The sequence below is a fragment of the Sturnus vulgaris genome, chromosome 1 (genome assembly GCF_052056855.1).
Source record: "Sturnus vulgaris isolate bStuVul1 chromosome 1, bStuVul1.hap1, whole genome shotgun sequence".
Taxonomy (NCBI): domain Eukaryota; kingdom Metazoa; phylum Chordata; class Aves; order Passeriformes; family Sturnidae; genus Sturnus; species Sturnus vulgaris.
The window spans coordinates 131,566,652-131,581,058 of record NC_142243.1 but is presented as its reverse complement, the minus strand read 5'-3'; the positions used below and the strand labels follow the sequence as shown (position 1 = coordinate 131,581,058).

Sequence of the window (14,407 nt, the reverse complement as noted above, 5' to 3'; positions counted from 1 at the left end):
CTGGGGATAAATTTCATACCAACTCCTGTTAGTTCCAGATGTCATCACAAGTCTTCAGTGAGGGCATCGCTTGGACACAAATAAAGGACAGTTTAAAATTCCCCGTTTTCTGAGTGTTAATGATCTGTCTTTAATTCATGAACTACTTCTATTAAAATGAAGGGATTTAATAAATTAATGTTTTTAAATTCAGTCGTTTATGTGTCTCTTATATTTCCTCTCATAATTTAAATTAATATACAAGAAATTGTGGGATACAAAATTGTAACATTTGAAAAATCATTTGCATTAAATATTTTGAAATAAACTTTTCCATATCTGAAATGTGATAGTTGAAAATTCTACTACAAAGAGTTTTTATATTAAATGTTTTTGTTTTTAATGGTAAGTCACTGTAACCTGAAGACTTCATTTTACAGAAGAGGAAATCAAAACATCGTCAAGGTCAGGCTGTATTTTGTGGGACACACAAAAGTTACCTGGACTGTGTAAGTTTGAGACTTAGTTAGTAAGGTTAAAAAAAGGGTTAAATCAAATTAGTTAGGAAAGTGAAGCTGGAAGAGATGATGTGGTTTAGCTTACCAGTCTGAGGCAGAACCAGGCTCTTTGTTCATGACATTGTCTGTCAGTATGGTCCTCAGTGGAAGAGACTCTGCACCCTCAGTAGTTATTGTCTGCCTGAATTTCAGTGCACTTATAGAGTCATAGAATCATAAAATGGCTGGAGTTGGAAGGCAAATCATCTCATTCCAACCCCTTTTTTTCCATGGGCAGGGAACCTTCCACTAGACCAGTTTGGTCAGCAACCCATCCAGCCTGTTCTCACACACCTCCAGGGATGGGCACTCTGCAACTTCTCTGGATAACCTGTGGCAGTGTCTCACCAGCCTAACAATAAAGAATTTCATCTTAATTCTAATCTAACCATGCTCTCCTTCATTTTAAGGCCACCTTGTGAAAAGCCCTTCTCCAGCCTTCTTGCAAGCCCCTTGTCATTAGGAATTTTCTATATGCTGTCTAGCTTTCCAGGCAGCAAAACTGCTTATAATTAAACTCTACTTTAATAGCGCCAACAGAATTTTTCATTGGTCACTGCAGAGGGCTCGTGAGAAGAAATCTGATTTAAACCAATTATCATTTCCATTGCTTTTTCCAGTGTGTGCTATTTTGGTTTTTGTTGTTAAGAAGAAACTTCACAAATGTTGTTTCAAAGATGGACAGTGAAATACTTGTCTTTAAACAATGGTATTCCTAGAACAGGTACCTCAAAATCTTGTTGGAGGGAAGATAATCAAAGGAATACCTAACTGTATCATTCTGCCTAACTCTATCAGGTTGCCAGGACAGGCTGTACTAATGAAGGAGGGTAATGTTGAAGAAAAATTTAAGTGACTCAAGGTGAATTCTGTAGAAATCTGAATCTTTACTTGAGAGTATTTTGCCTAAGTAGGAACAGTTTCTGCAGTACTGATCACACAATCAAAATGGTGAGAAGTGTGCTACAGAATGGTAAGGAAAATAAGAGAGATTCTGAGAGCAGAAGATAAGTATTAAGATAAGCCAGGAAAAAAAAAAAACACAAAACCAAAACAAGAAACCCACAATTTTTTTTTTTTTTTTAGATATCATCAATAATGGAGCTATAAAGAAAATTATCAGAAAGTCTACAAGAGGAGAAGTACATATTTGGAATACTTTCAAGCATTGCACAGGAACTGGTTCAAGATGCAGCAACAGAAGACAGGACCCATTTTATCATAGTGACCACCTCTGTAGGAAAGACAGAAACTAAAATAGTCTGACATGGACATCTTTTGAAAAACAGGATCTGAACAAAGACAAAACCACATCTTAAAAGATTATCAACAATAGTGAAGAGAAGAAAAAAGGTTGAAAGAACCATGAAGAATGGTTAATGAGACCCAAATGGTGATTCAGAACCTATATACACTCTTAAAATTAGGATTTCATAATTTCATAATGCAGAAAACCAACTCAAATGCTAAAAAAGATACTGCTTTCAAAAATAGCACCTTTAAAAAGTACAAATAATTATAAAAGGTAATGAATTCTGTGTATAATTGTGTACAATCAGTTACATGCCAGAAACAATTTTCTAAGTGTCTATAAAAAGTAAAAAGCTTTTATAATAGCCAAAGAAGAAAGTGTCCCAGAGTCAGTGAGGTCAGTAGAAGTTTGAAGTGTAAAGTGGAGCTGCAAAAAAAAAAAAAAATTGCATGGAAAATCATCATTGATCTTTGGTGCAAATTTTCTAACTAAACTACTGGAACTGTGACTTGTAATTTTCCAGGAATTCAGCCTCCTGAACTTACAATCACTACTTTGTAAATTCAGAATCTCTGCCCTTACAGGTAATAATGATCTAACGTTTTTACAATGGCCATTATTACCTTTCAAGGTGATTATTTCAAAATGCAACATCACAAGAAGATATGTGAGTGTAGGAAATAATGGAGGTCTATATTTTCCAATGGGAACGACAGGACTGAATTTAAGTTAGTTTTCATAGTTTTCAGCCACCTAAGTGTAAATGCAAAGGTTCCTGTGTGCACGTAGGTATATGCATTTCACCTTGTAGTTCCTTCTATTCATTCCCTAGAAGACTTAATGGAAACTGCAGTTGGATAAGGCTAATCAAAATCTTGACATTTTATTTGCACACGCTATATTATTTATTCAGTTAGTTATAGAACAGCATATCTACTTTTAATTCATATTTTTCTAAGCATCTAATAAGTGATATCAGCAGTCCAAAAATGCATTACATCTGTTTGAATAGGATTCAAGGGTCAGTAAAAATAAAAATAGTAATAGCACACCTTGAAAAAGACAGTTAATTACAGTTCTGCAGAATAAGTTCCTGTTACATTACCACTCTCATTTCACATATATCATGCAGGGTCCTCATGCAGCTGAGCAAGAGTACTTCAGACTAAATTGTCTGGCATTTATTAGCAAGGACCCTGCTTTAGTACCAGCTCCCTCATTAGAGTTATTTCTAACCATTGCTTATCTGTTTTCCCTACCTTCATTTTATTTCTTTCTATAGGTTTACAATATGTGATAAAACCACTTTCATCTGGTATTGTTTAGCATCGTTATCTGACCTTAACTTCAATGAATTAGAACAAACAGACATGATCCTCAGAATATAGGCAGGAGGTAGAAATTTATTTTAAAAATCAGCAGGACGAAGTTTTTGCTCTCAGGAAGGACTCTGGCTGCTCACATGTCACTGTCAGAAGTAAAATGAGGAGTCACATGGAGAGATTATTGTACCTGCTCTTTTTTCCAAATACTGCTGTGACACCAAAACCTAAAGACTGCAGCCCCTAGAACCTGTCTGAGCCATCCTAGGTCAACCATGGCTATCCTAAACTGTTTCTGGGCAGATTTGGGAGATCACAAGTGTGAGAACATCTCTCAGTAACAGTCTGGCTGCAGAAGGACTGTGTGGATAATGTGGAGGCCCTGCCAGGTATGGAGCTAGGGTGAGGAGATGGACAGCTCATCAGGTTTGCATGTCGAGTGGCACAAAATGTTTCAATACTAATAAAATGCATACTAATATTACATACATCTTCAAATTATGAAATCAGGTTTAAAGATAATCCCCCTCCCCAAATAATGCACCTTTATTTTCTCTTAGCTCCCGATTTCAAAGTTATAGGTTTTACTTCTCGCAGAATTTTCTCTAGTCACAGAAGACAGAAACTTGTTTATGCAATTCATAAATGCAAGCTGAGACTTTTACATAATTACAGGTCTCCAAACAACATGCATACAGGAGCTGGCAAGGCTACACTGGATAATCAGTTTTAAGACAGAACAGCCTTTGAAACAAGCAGAGAATCTCATTACCCAGCTGCATAAATCCATGGTTCAGTCACATCTTGAACTGTTGTGGGCAGTTCTCATCCCCCAACCTCAGAAAATACAGAATATAACGGAAAGATCATGAGCAGTGTGACAGGCATATTCAAAATTATACTGTTCAAAATAGTACATTAAAAATATTCAAAAGCTGGAACTATTTTTGAAAATATGGGACCTTTAATAAATAAACACTAACTAGGAGTGAGGAGCAGGGAAAAGTGCCACATTAAAAAAAAATGAACAGAAAGTTACATGGGGAATGACTGCTCACAGTCTGGCAAAGAAAAAACTACAGGTTAACAGAAGTAAGCAGATGGCATAATCAGAAAAAATGGAAGAAATTGATTTTTCACATTGTGAAGGTAAATACAGTTTTTTCCAAATGCAAACCATCTACATGAGTTCAAAAGATGAAAAAAAATCAAAAGAAAAATAATCAGAGCTATTAATTACAAAGACAACATCTCAGAGTCAAGGAGTCTCCAGAGCTAGAAAAATATTCTACGGAAACATGATTATATTTTTGACCTTTTCTTTTTCTCTTCTTCTGTGTATCTGCTTTTGTCTGCTTGGTGACAGGATATTAAGGGAAATGGATACATCCATCCCATGCTGTGAATACAAAATCTTTAGTTTGTGTTTTAGAACTGCCAAGAATCATGAAAATTAGAAATTATCAAAATGCTCCTCAAGATTTTTTTTCCTCTGCATAACAACCCCAGAAATGACATAGATTCTGGTTTAGTTTCCTCCCAGTATATTTATGAAAACCACGAAGTTACCTCCCTGGCCCTGAGCCCTTTTCTCCCCAGAAAGCTTTGAACATTGCTAGGGCACCCTTAAGTGATAAGGAAAGCTCAAGTGTAAAGGACATGCAAGATGTAAAGATGTAAAGACATAAAGATGTAAAGATGTAAAGACATGAAGATGTAAAGCTGCTTTACAGCATTTCCTCACCAAGTCTCTGCATCTATGCTAGTGCATTTGTTCTGAGTGTTGGAGACCTCCTTGTTTACCAGGGCACTGCTAGTTCCAATGCAAAGCTTACAAGAGCTCACTTTAAGCCATGCCATGGGTCCCAAACTAATTCATAGAGCATGAGCAAAGTTCTCCTCCTCCTGCCTTGGGCTGGGAATCCAACCTCTGCCTTGGGCCTGATGATTTTGTGAACTGAACAGTTCCTGCCATGATGCTTTTGTCTGGCCCAGGCACACAGCTTTTGAGTTTGGCTTTGTAAGGCAAATGGGACCAGAGCATTTGTATGAGGGAGAAAGAAGGCTGTGAAGGATGGACCTGGTATTATGCAGGCCAGAACGGATAAAGGAAAAAACAAGGTCTGGACACATGGGCTGGAAGATCAGCCTCAGAGGTGAAGCTTGTGTTTGGGGAAATTAGCAGTTATTCTGAATGAAGAGTAATGCTAAGACACACAGTTACACTGAGAGGTGTAAAATTAGGAAGTAGCATAAAATTTCTCATTTCTCTCTTTAATCAAAAGACTGCTTCATGACATTAAGGAGGCAATCAACCTACAAATGATGTCTCTGAAGGAATAACTGCACGTTGTTCATGATAACAACTGCATCTTCTGTGAAAGATTGAAACAGTAATCAATTGGCACACAAATATCTCTGCTGTTATTTGTAAAGGGGACTTACAGAATTAAGGCAATATATAGTCTATCTGACATAAAAATTAGCAGTTATCTCAAAATATGTAACCTCTGGCTGGCAAGTAGGTAAATAACATAGTGCTTAGCAGGGATTTCTATTCCAATACTTCCTCCATCACTTTGCAGTGCACAATTTTGCTTTCAGTGTTGAGATACATATTGCTTCATTTAAAATTAAGTCCCCTGATTGTCTCAGTGGGTATCTCAGGCAATATTTGAAGTAATTATGTCACTTCAAAAGCAGCACAGGAAAACAATATTGTGCCATTTTATTTCTCTTCACAGCTGTCCAAACAATGTTAAATGAATCAGAAGTGCCTTGCATTTTGAGCAACAATATAAATTCAAAATCTCTCCAGCACAGCAAGAGCCATTGAACAATTAGCAGGAGTCCTTCTAACTAAATAAATATATTTTGCACTTCTGAAGCAATCCAGCTGGAATACACACTACCAATAATTAAAAAAAACCCCGACCTTTAACAGTATTAACATGCCATATAATACAGATTCTATAATTAGTTTAATTTTATTTTTTTACAGTAGAGATGTGTTTCTAAAATCCAGCACTCCCAATGCCATCCTACTTGGCTTGCATGGAAAATCAGTCATATCTTCTTTAGGATTTTTATTTGACATTTATCATCTTTGTTGCTTTGGTGTCCTCTGTCATTCTCCAGGTATCTGCTTGCTTAAACTAGTGCCTGGAAATCATACCTACGTCAAATTAAACACAAAGATAAGGAGATCTTAAAACCTGACCTGGCTCCACATGTGTTTAAGTGCAATATAAGTAAGTATGTAAGTATTTAAGATGTGAATACTAGCAGTAATAATTGCTAGTGAAACAAATTCAGCTGTGAGACAGCTTTCTTGAGGAAATGTTTTTTTCCCTTTTTTATACTTTCATATTCCTGTAATACTGTTTCAGAGATTGGGGGATACACAATCAGCACAATCTGAAAAAGTGAGATGTAGGTAAATAGCGAAATATCTAAAATTGAAATAGTGATATGAGTAATCAGTGATGTCACACTGGACTCATACCAAATAAGAGAGGTGCCACCATCAAAGGTATGACTGGAGCCTCAGCCCAGCATACTGCTAAAGTTAAATTTAACAAAATGAGCGATTTTCAGAATGAAGTATCAGTGGATCATGTTTATCTATGAAAAAGATAACTAAATTAAATTAAATTCAACCTAATTCAAAGGTACTTACTTTGTGCCTCATTCAAAGCATCTAAGTAGCATTTTTACTGCAAGATAATATTCTATGATTCAGATGTGGTTATGAATATGTTCACATTTTTTCCATCAATTTAAATTTTTTTCCTTAGTTCATGTTAATCAAGTAGGAAAAAAATTACCTTTTTAGTTTATTTCTTACTGTGTTTATTGCTTTCTTTTTAGTGGCATCTATACAGGAACACAAGTACTCAGGAGAGCTGCTGCTGTTGGAAGTTGGACTTCAGATGGACAAATTGAAGCTTTCAGAGCCAGTCTAATATGCATAATGTGGTCTGATGGAAAATGCAGGTATAGCTGCCATGTGGTGACTGGCACTGTTTAGCATTCGTTTGGATTCCAAGCTGCAAAGGAGAAATGGTGCAAAATTTGGATACACAACATTTATCAACATGACGAATAAAATGTAAGCATCTTCTCTATTTTCTGTGCATCATGACAAATCTTATTATAGAATTAAAATCGAAGGCAATTTTCTCACAAATGGGTTGTTACTCACAAAGCATTTTCAGGAGTTGTCTGAGCGATGAGAACAGTTCTAATTTTGTTTCCCTTTTGCAATGGGCAGGGCACTTCTGTGCTCTTTTTTCCCTGTTTATAAAATAAGGACAGAGCAATAATGAGTTCTTAGGTTTTATGATTCACTTAATGTTTGCATAACACTTTAAAATATCAGGAGTAACATAAAAATAATAACTGCTGGATGTATTACAGCAAACACAAGTACCTCTATTTCCAGGATGTTACCTTGCATTAGTTCTATATTTTCTTGAAATATAACACGATTTTAATGTAATAAAATATAGATTACTTGGTAGGATACTAAATTAAAACTTGGCATGAAACACTTTATAACAATAATTTCCACCCCAGGAGAAACAAAGGTATTTAAAATGCTTTTACAATAAAAATAAACTATTAAAAAGTTGGCAGAAATTCTCTGGGCATAATTGCAGCTGTGCTTGTTTCAAAATGCCTATTAAATCTGATTCACCAGGACTGTACGACTAGCATGCCTCTGCCTATGGTAAAAGCCTAGGCAATAATTTAAACTACTTTAAATTGAAAATTTAGAGCTGCTGTAATTAATTGTGAATCATTAGAAACAGCTCAATTATTAAAAAAAACGCACAACAAAACAAAACAAGATTGTTTATAACACAACAGATAAATAGCAAACTGCTGCAGAATCCAAAGATTTGCCAGAACACATATGCTACAAGAGAAAAAAAAAAAAAGAGAAAAAGGTATATCACAGACATAATCATGCTTGTATATCAAACCTCAAATTTTCTGTCATATCCTTCAGCACTGGGGTTAATATCCCCTCCCTGGGGTTTAGGAGACCCCATCCTCAATGGTTTTTACAATCCCCAGGTAAATCTTTGTGAATGTTACCTAAACTTGGGCTGAAGAAAATTTGGAGAGATAAAACAGCCTGGCTGCCCTCTGATTTGGTTTGTGAGGAGGAGTTATGAGGATTCAGTTTGGGAGGGGAGTGATGAGGATGTACAGACTATAAACCTATGTGTTTAAGCCTCTTTTTTGCCATCAAGTGGTTTGTAAGATTAAAAAAGGAGATTTTCTGTTAAAAAACAGGATTGATGAGAATGCTTACCGAGTGCCACATCATGCACTCATGAGCCTGCACAGGTACCCTCGGAGAGGGTTCAATGTCTGTCCCTGTCCCAAAGGCCATGTGTCAACTGGAATGCAGCATACTGCAGAAAGGTAAAAGGTCTTCTGCAAAGCAATGGCCATTATTTTTCTGTTTTCCAAGGTATTACAACTGTATGCTCTTATCTTCTTAGTATTATCTTGATAACAAATAACTTACTTCACAGTTTTTTTGTATGATCTTCTCCTAAAGCACATGCACACATCTAGGAAAAATCTTCTGTTGAGATTCCCATCTGCTAAAAAGCCATTAGAGAGGCCTCAGGGATCCTCCATCATGTCACTGGAAATTACAAAATCAGAAGGGAAAAATATCAAAGAATATGCTTGGAATTCTAGCAGAAAAATGCTACCCTTTAAAGCTTGTATGGTGAGCATTGATGACACAGAGAAACTACTTCAGATCTGGCAAAAAAGTGTTTCAGTCATACTGTCCACACACCTTGAAATCACAGTTTCATAGGGCCTGATGAATCTGAACCAGTATATTAAGTAGAAATCTAATGACATATGGGCTTCTCAGGCAGTTTTACAGTTGTGCAGTCACTCAGCATCACATTATACTCGAATATTTTGAAAATAGGGGAATAATTCTGGCAGAACAAACTAATGCCTTACATTCTACATTGCATTGTCAGAAGTGACTTGCACCAGGAGTTTTTCAGGGAAACAGAAAGAGCAGATAACCCCTCTTCTTTCTCTGGGTTTGTAATTTTCTCCTGTTAGGTAAAAAGCAGCTCCAGCATTGGTTGGGAAAAGCCTCTGTGCTGGAACAACAGAGCTTATGGCTATTCTGTTCCTAACATAGTTTCTGCAGTTTAAAAGAGAGCAATAGACCAAAGAAGAGAGTACAGTCAAACTGTGGCCAGCTGAAGTGAATAGACTCTGTCTGAATGGTAATTTAGAGACACCTTAGCACTGACTTCAAATGTGCTTCAGAAAGTACTTTTCATAAGGAGGAGATGCAATTAAATTAAATTCCTCTCCAACAATAGTTTACAGCTACCTATTATAAGCTTGTGAAAAGTGTCAGTGGAGATATTGAACACATCTCTTGCCAATTTAAACTTCTCTTAAAAATTAAAATTTCTGTACATTTGCACAGTATTATTCTGTTTCTGTCTAGCAGCACTTTCTATTCTATTCTAGAGGAGCTGTGTTCTATTATTCACGGCTAATTTTAATTACTGTATCTGTAATTTCAGCCACATCCTAATTTACCACATGGATTATCCATTAAGATCCTGTGAACTGTAAACTGTTATTTCCATCTCTTCCTCAGCAATCATGGCAGTTATTCACTCAGTCTTCCCACTGCAGAGTTTTCTATTCAGAGATGAAGTTGGTTGATTATTTATTTTTGTAGTAATAGTGTCCAAAACAGTTAATGTTCAATTGACTGCATATTTTCCTCACTAGAACAGTGATGGTTTCGAGCTGCACAATGTAAGACTGAAAGTCTGTACAGTGAGAAAGAAATTCAGTCTCTGTGCTCATTCTCCTGCTTGCAAAAATATGCTGGTTTTGATTGCATGGAAAGCCATACTCAGAGTCATGTTCCTTTCACAGCCATTTAAAATCTGGGAAGAGTGGTCTGTGCATGGATATGTCAGTCCACAGCAACCACAGTCACTCCTAAGGAAATTGTAGAAAAGCTGTCAAGCTTGGTGGTTAAAACTGCTTGTTATTGATGGCAGGGTGGGAAGGCCATGCCTGTGAGAGACGTGAGCTGCTGTGGGTTTATTCTGCATCCCTATCTGCCCAAAGCTTGCTGCCCAGCTCTCCTGCTCTCTGGCCATGGCTCTCCCCTGCAGCTCCCTGCACTCTTCAAAGAAGCAGATGACCCCAAGCAGAAGGGAGACGAGGTTGTTGCAGCATCCCACAGGTTAAACAGGCTCCCCAAAAGCAGGGCAGCATGGGTTGTTGTGACTTGCTTAGGAACAGTCCACTCCTGATTGCCCACTTTGCCAAAGTTTTGGTTCTAGGAGACATTTCCTCCCCTCACACCCAGGCCCTTAAAAAATCTGACTCACTCTTTCCCACAGAATATACACACATCTGTCAAGACACCATTGCACCCACTTCATTCATCACTTTTCTTTCTTACACTTTCTGTTTTCTACCTTTCCTTTTCAGTAAAAAAAAAGTTGCAGCTGCCAAAATTACAGTGTTTCTTCACCCATTCTTCTAACCATGTAATCCTTATATCCTGCTTCAATTTCCTCTTATAGCAGAGTATGTTCTCGACTTCTAAGACTCCTTTCCTTCCTTTACTTATGTATTGGCCTCCTTTCCCAGCTCTGGGCTTATTTCAGACAACCCTAATTGTGGGAACATCTTTCCATTCACTCTCCCGCTGGTTTCATTCTTCCTTGTGTTCATCCTCAGGAGCTTCCCACGGTTCATTGGATCCTCAGTGCCTTTAGACTGTGGATAAATCAGTGTGAGGACTAAGTCTGGTTCTACTCTATCTCACTTTGGGTAAGTCATGTGTTTGCAGGGCTTTCATTCATCATTTGAAATATGAGGAAAATGTCTTATTTGTTGTTTGTTTTCGTTCAGTTTGGTTTTAGTTTTTTCATATGGTTTGGTTTGGTTTATTTGCTTTCCCTTGCCATCTATTTTTTTTAATGGAGTCAGCCCAACAATTTTAGAGCTGGGGCAAGGACTTCAGATGAGCTTATGGAACTATTGGCAGTTTTTATTTCTAAATGCCCACACGGGTGCAGAGGGTAGTGCTCCTCCCTGTTCCTACCTTTACTTAGAGGCAGGAGCAGAATTGCATCTGCAGCAAAGGCCAGCCTGTATCCCCATGTAGATGGGACCTGGGCCATGCACACGAGCTGAAACACCCCCATGGGCTGACCCTGCATTACAGCAGGGGCTGGCTGTGCCTCTGTCTCCCTACTCTCCCCCTCAGCCCACCACCAACAGGCTTCTGTGAAGGACCCTGCCAGGTTGAGTCCTGCTGACACAGAAAAAGAAAGTTATCTGTGTTTTTCTAATGGGACAAGTAATTTGAAATTTTTATAGTAAGCGCATTAATAAGTGAGTCAGTTTTGCCTGTCTAATAATCCTTCTTTTTCTTTTCCTTTTGAATAGACTTAGGAACTTTTAGCCAAATTGTTATCCTATATTCTTCTAGTGGCAGCAAAATATAATGGCATTATTTCTGCTTTCTAAAGTAGAAATAATGTTATATAGCTACAGAGATCTGACAAAAATAAAGCAAAGGAAATTATTGTGAAGCACAGAAAGGCCAACTAAAACTTCTTTAATTTACCTGCTGTGAAAAGATTCTCTTCTTGATATTATTGTTGGAGCTACAGAATCAGGAATTAAGATTTTTTTATTTTTTTTTTAATTGCCAACAACTCATTACCCTTTGGTGTTTATTATGAGTGAATAACTACATCAGGCATTTACCAACTCCATTTGGGACACAGACAAGTATTGGAGGTTTGGATAGTGAAGCTGATTTCAAATGTTTGCAGATGCACCATCTGTGGCTATCAAAACTCTCTGCAATACCATATGTGAGACCAATTCAGATACACTATAAAACCGCCCTGGGAGAGAGGGCATAAATTGTTTGAAGTAAACATTTTTCTCAAGATAAATGAAAGGCAAAATGGCACTGAAAATATTACCATCTGATTTCTCTAGGAAAATGAAAGAGGAGCTGTTATTTTCTGGACTGGATGACCACCAGTGTCTCCAGCTTTCTGGGAATCAACAGGAAACCATTTATTATGAAAAGTCTCAGGTCCATTATGCCAACCCCCATCATGCAATTACTTGATTATCAGATGGTTTTTTGTGTGTCCCCATGATGCATTTCACACCCATTAAAGTTCTCCACAAGCATCCCAAAAGCCTGATCATGAGAGTGCCAAGGAACTTGACTGACTGACATGAGAGAAGTGACCTGGGCATCCTCTCCACCTTGTTGCAAGAAATACCTGAATTGGGAAACAATTATTTTCTGTAGATGAACAGGTCTTTTTGTTGTCCAGCTGTGGGCACAGGTTTTTAGTAAAGAGCCAATGTGATCATTCTCCTTCCAACTTGATCCAATGAAGTCTAAAGCTATTGTCATTCTACTAAGAAAGGACTGATATCCCACTGTTATTTAAGAACCCACTGAGGCACCCACTGGGCTGGGAGCCCTTGGCTCACTGGGTTATTTGGAGGCTCTCTGTAGGGCTCTGCCAGGTAAAATGTCTCTATTTTAGATTACTATATATAGTCTGCTAAACTGTGCAGAAATGTCAGATGCCAGCATGTGCACATGCCTCCTGATACAGTATAGCCATCATATGTAACATATCGAAAAAGTCCTCTAGTTAAAACGTCAGTACATCTGATGTGGAGGAATAGGAGAGATTTTTTTGTTTGTTTCTTTCAGTAAAGTTTGAAAAAAGATTTGGAAAAAGTGGAAATTAGTGCTGTTGGACAGTATAAATGAAAAACACATTTTGAAAGCATTTATAAAAGGCTTGAGCCAAAGGGAAGTGAGGCCTAATTTGGATTTGAAAAGGAAAAATGGAATAAAAATTTTAAAATAGAGAGCTTTTTTTCAGAAAACTGATTGCTTTGCAACATCTAAATAATCTATGACATGTCTTCAGACACTGGGATGTCCTAACATAGTTGACAGTTACATGGCAGGCAATGTATCAGTGGGTCAGAACACTTAAAAGGAGGTAATGAAATTGTTAACACAGATAAATCAAAAGGGAGTCTCTGATACAAAACCAAGTTTGATAATGACAAAGCATGTGTTCCCTTGCTTTACAATTGGGAACTGTTTAGAGCTCTTCAACAAGAATATGATGTTGGGTAAGTAATGACCATTAAGTAACAGATATTTTGCCCTGAAAATAGTACCCTAGCATAAAATGAAGATTCATTCTTTGTTTTGGGAGTTGTGAAATACATAAGCAGGAAGGCCAAGCAAGGGCTGCTAAGGTGATGGTCCCAAAGCCACCCTGCTGCCACATTCCTGAAGCTACAAGGAATCCTGAGCTTTTGTGCTTGTTTGAAGAGACTGACAGCATCTTTCTAACAGTGGGAACAAGGGTATGCTTGGGGCTAATCCTGATGTCATTGCCATGCTCCCCAGCAGCAAGAGTGGATGCCCACCAAGCCTTCCTTATCTCAGACAATATTCAAAACATTTGTAGGATGAAAAATATTTCCTCCTTGGACCTTTCCTTTGTGGAACAGTTCTAGTGTTTCTCAGAATAAGAGGGAGTGCACATAACAGAAAGCCCCGCAGAAATTTTTTAGCCCCAGACACTGTAAAAAATAACAATCCAGTTCAATAATTTTTTAATCTTTTTGAATTTTAACTTATTCTCGGAAATTACTGATTATCTATAAATGTTTACAGTGCTTTATTTAATATATTTTCTGGATTTTTAATCATAACATTATGTACTGCTTGTCACCAGAATAATTTAAATTAAAGCAATGGTAGTTCTTAAAAATATGAATCTAGAGTACAACAAAGGTATTGTTTGCCCTGATGCACTGCTTACTCACACTTGCATAGAAAGCCTAGCTAGAAATTAAAGAATGCAAGTGCTTTCTGAGTGGGATGTTGACTAACAATGCAAGAACCTCAACCTTTCCAGGTCACCAACACCCCCAGTTTAGGGGACTGTCACTGTAAATTCCTCAATTGTGTCAGGTCCATGAGTGAGTGAGGAGATGAGATTTTGCTATATTAACTCCTTTGGACAAAGACTTACATTACACCTACACTTTGCCTAAATTTGGCACAATTGAAGAAACTCTGAAAGGCTAGGGAGAAAGAACTTTCTCTTTCACAGCAGAACATGATTCACAAGAGTCCTGAAAGTCTCTAGGCACCTCTGAAGTCAACCAGACTCATCTCAGTCCCTAGTGCC

At 37.5% G+C, this 14,407-nt stretch overlaps 1 long non-coding RNA gene across 8 annotated transcripts in view; it reads right to left on the bottom strand.

Moving 5' to 3' along the window:
- Positions 1-14,407, bottom strand: part of LOC148225527 (uncharacterized) — a 183,075-nt gene that overhangs the window by 93,325 nt on the left and 75,343 nt on the right. For 5 of the 8 annotated variants that reach the window (XR_015807928.1, XR_015807923.1, XR_015807925.1 and 2 more), the window contains exons 2-5: positions 8,653-8,775; positions 7,315-7,406; positions 6,938-7,159; positions 3,883-6,285 (exon numbers count right to left, since the gene is read on the bottom strand). This is a non-coding gene — a long non-coding RNA (uncharacterized LOC148225527). The remainder of the gene's footprint in view (positions 1-3,882; positions 6,286-6,937; positions 7,160-7,314; positions 7,407-8,652; positions 8,776-14,407) is intronic. The other 3 variants (XR_015807926.1, XR_015807930.1, XR_015807924.1) reach the window with 3 other exon arrangements.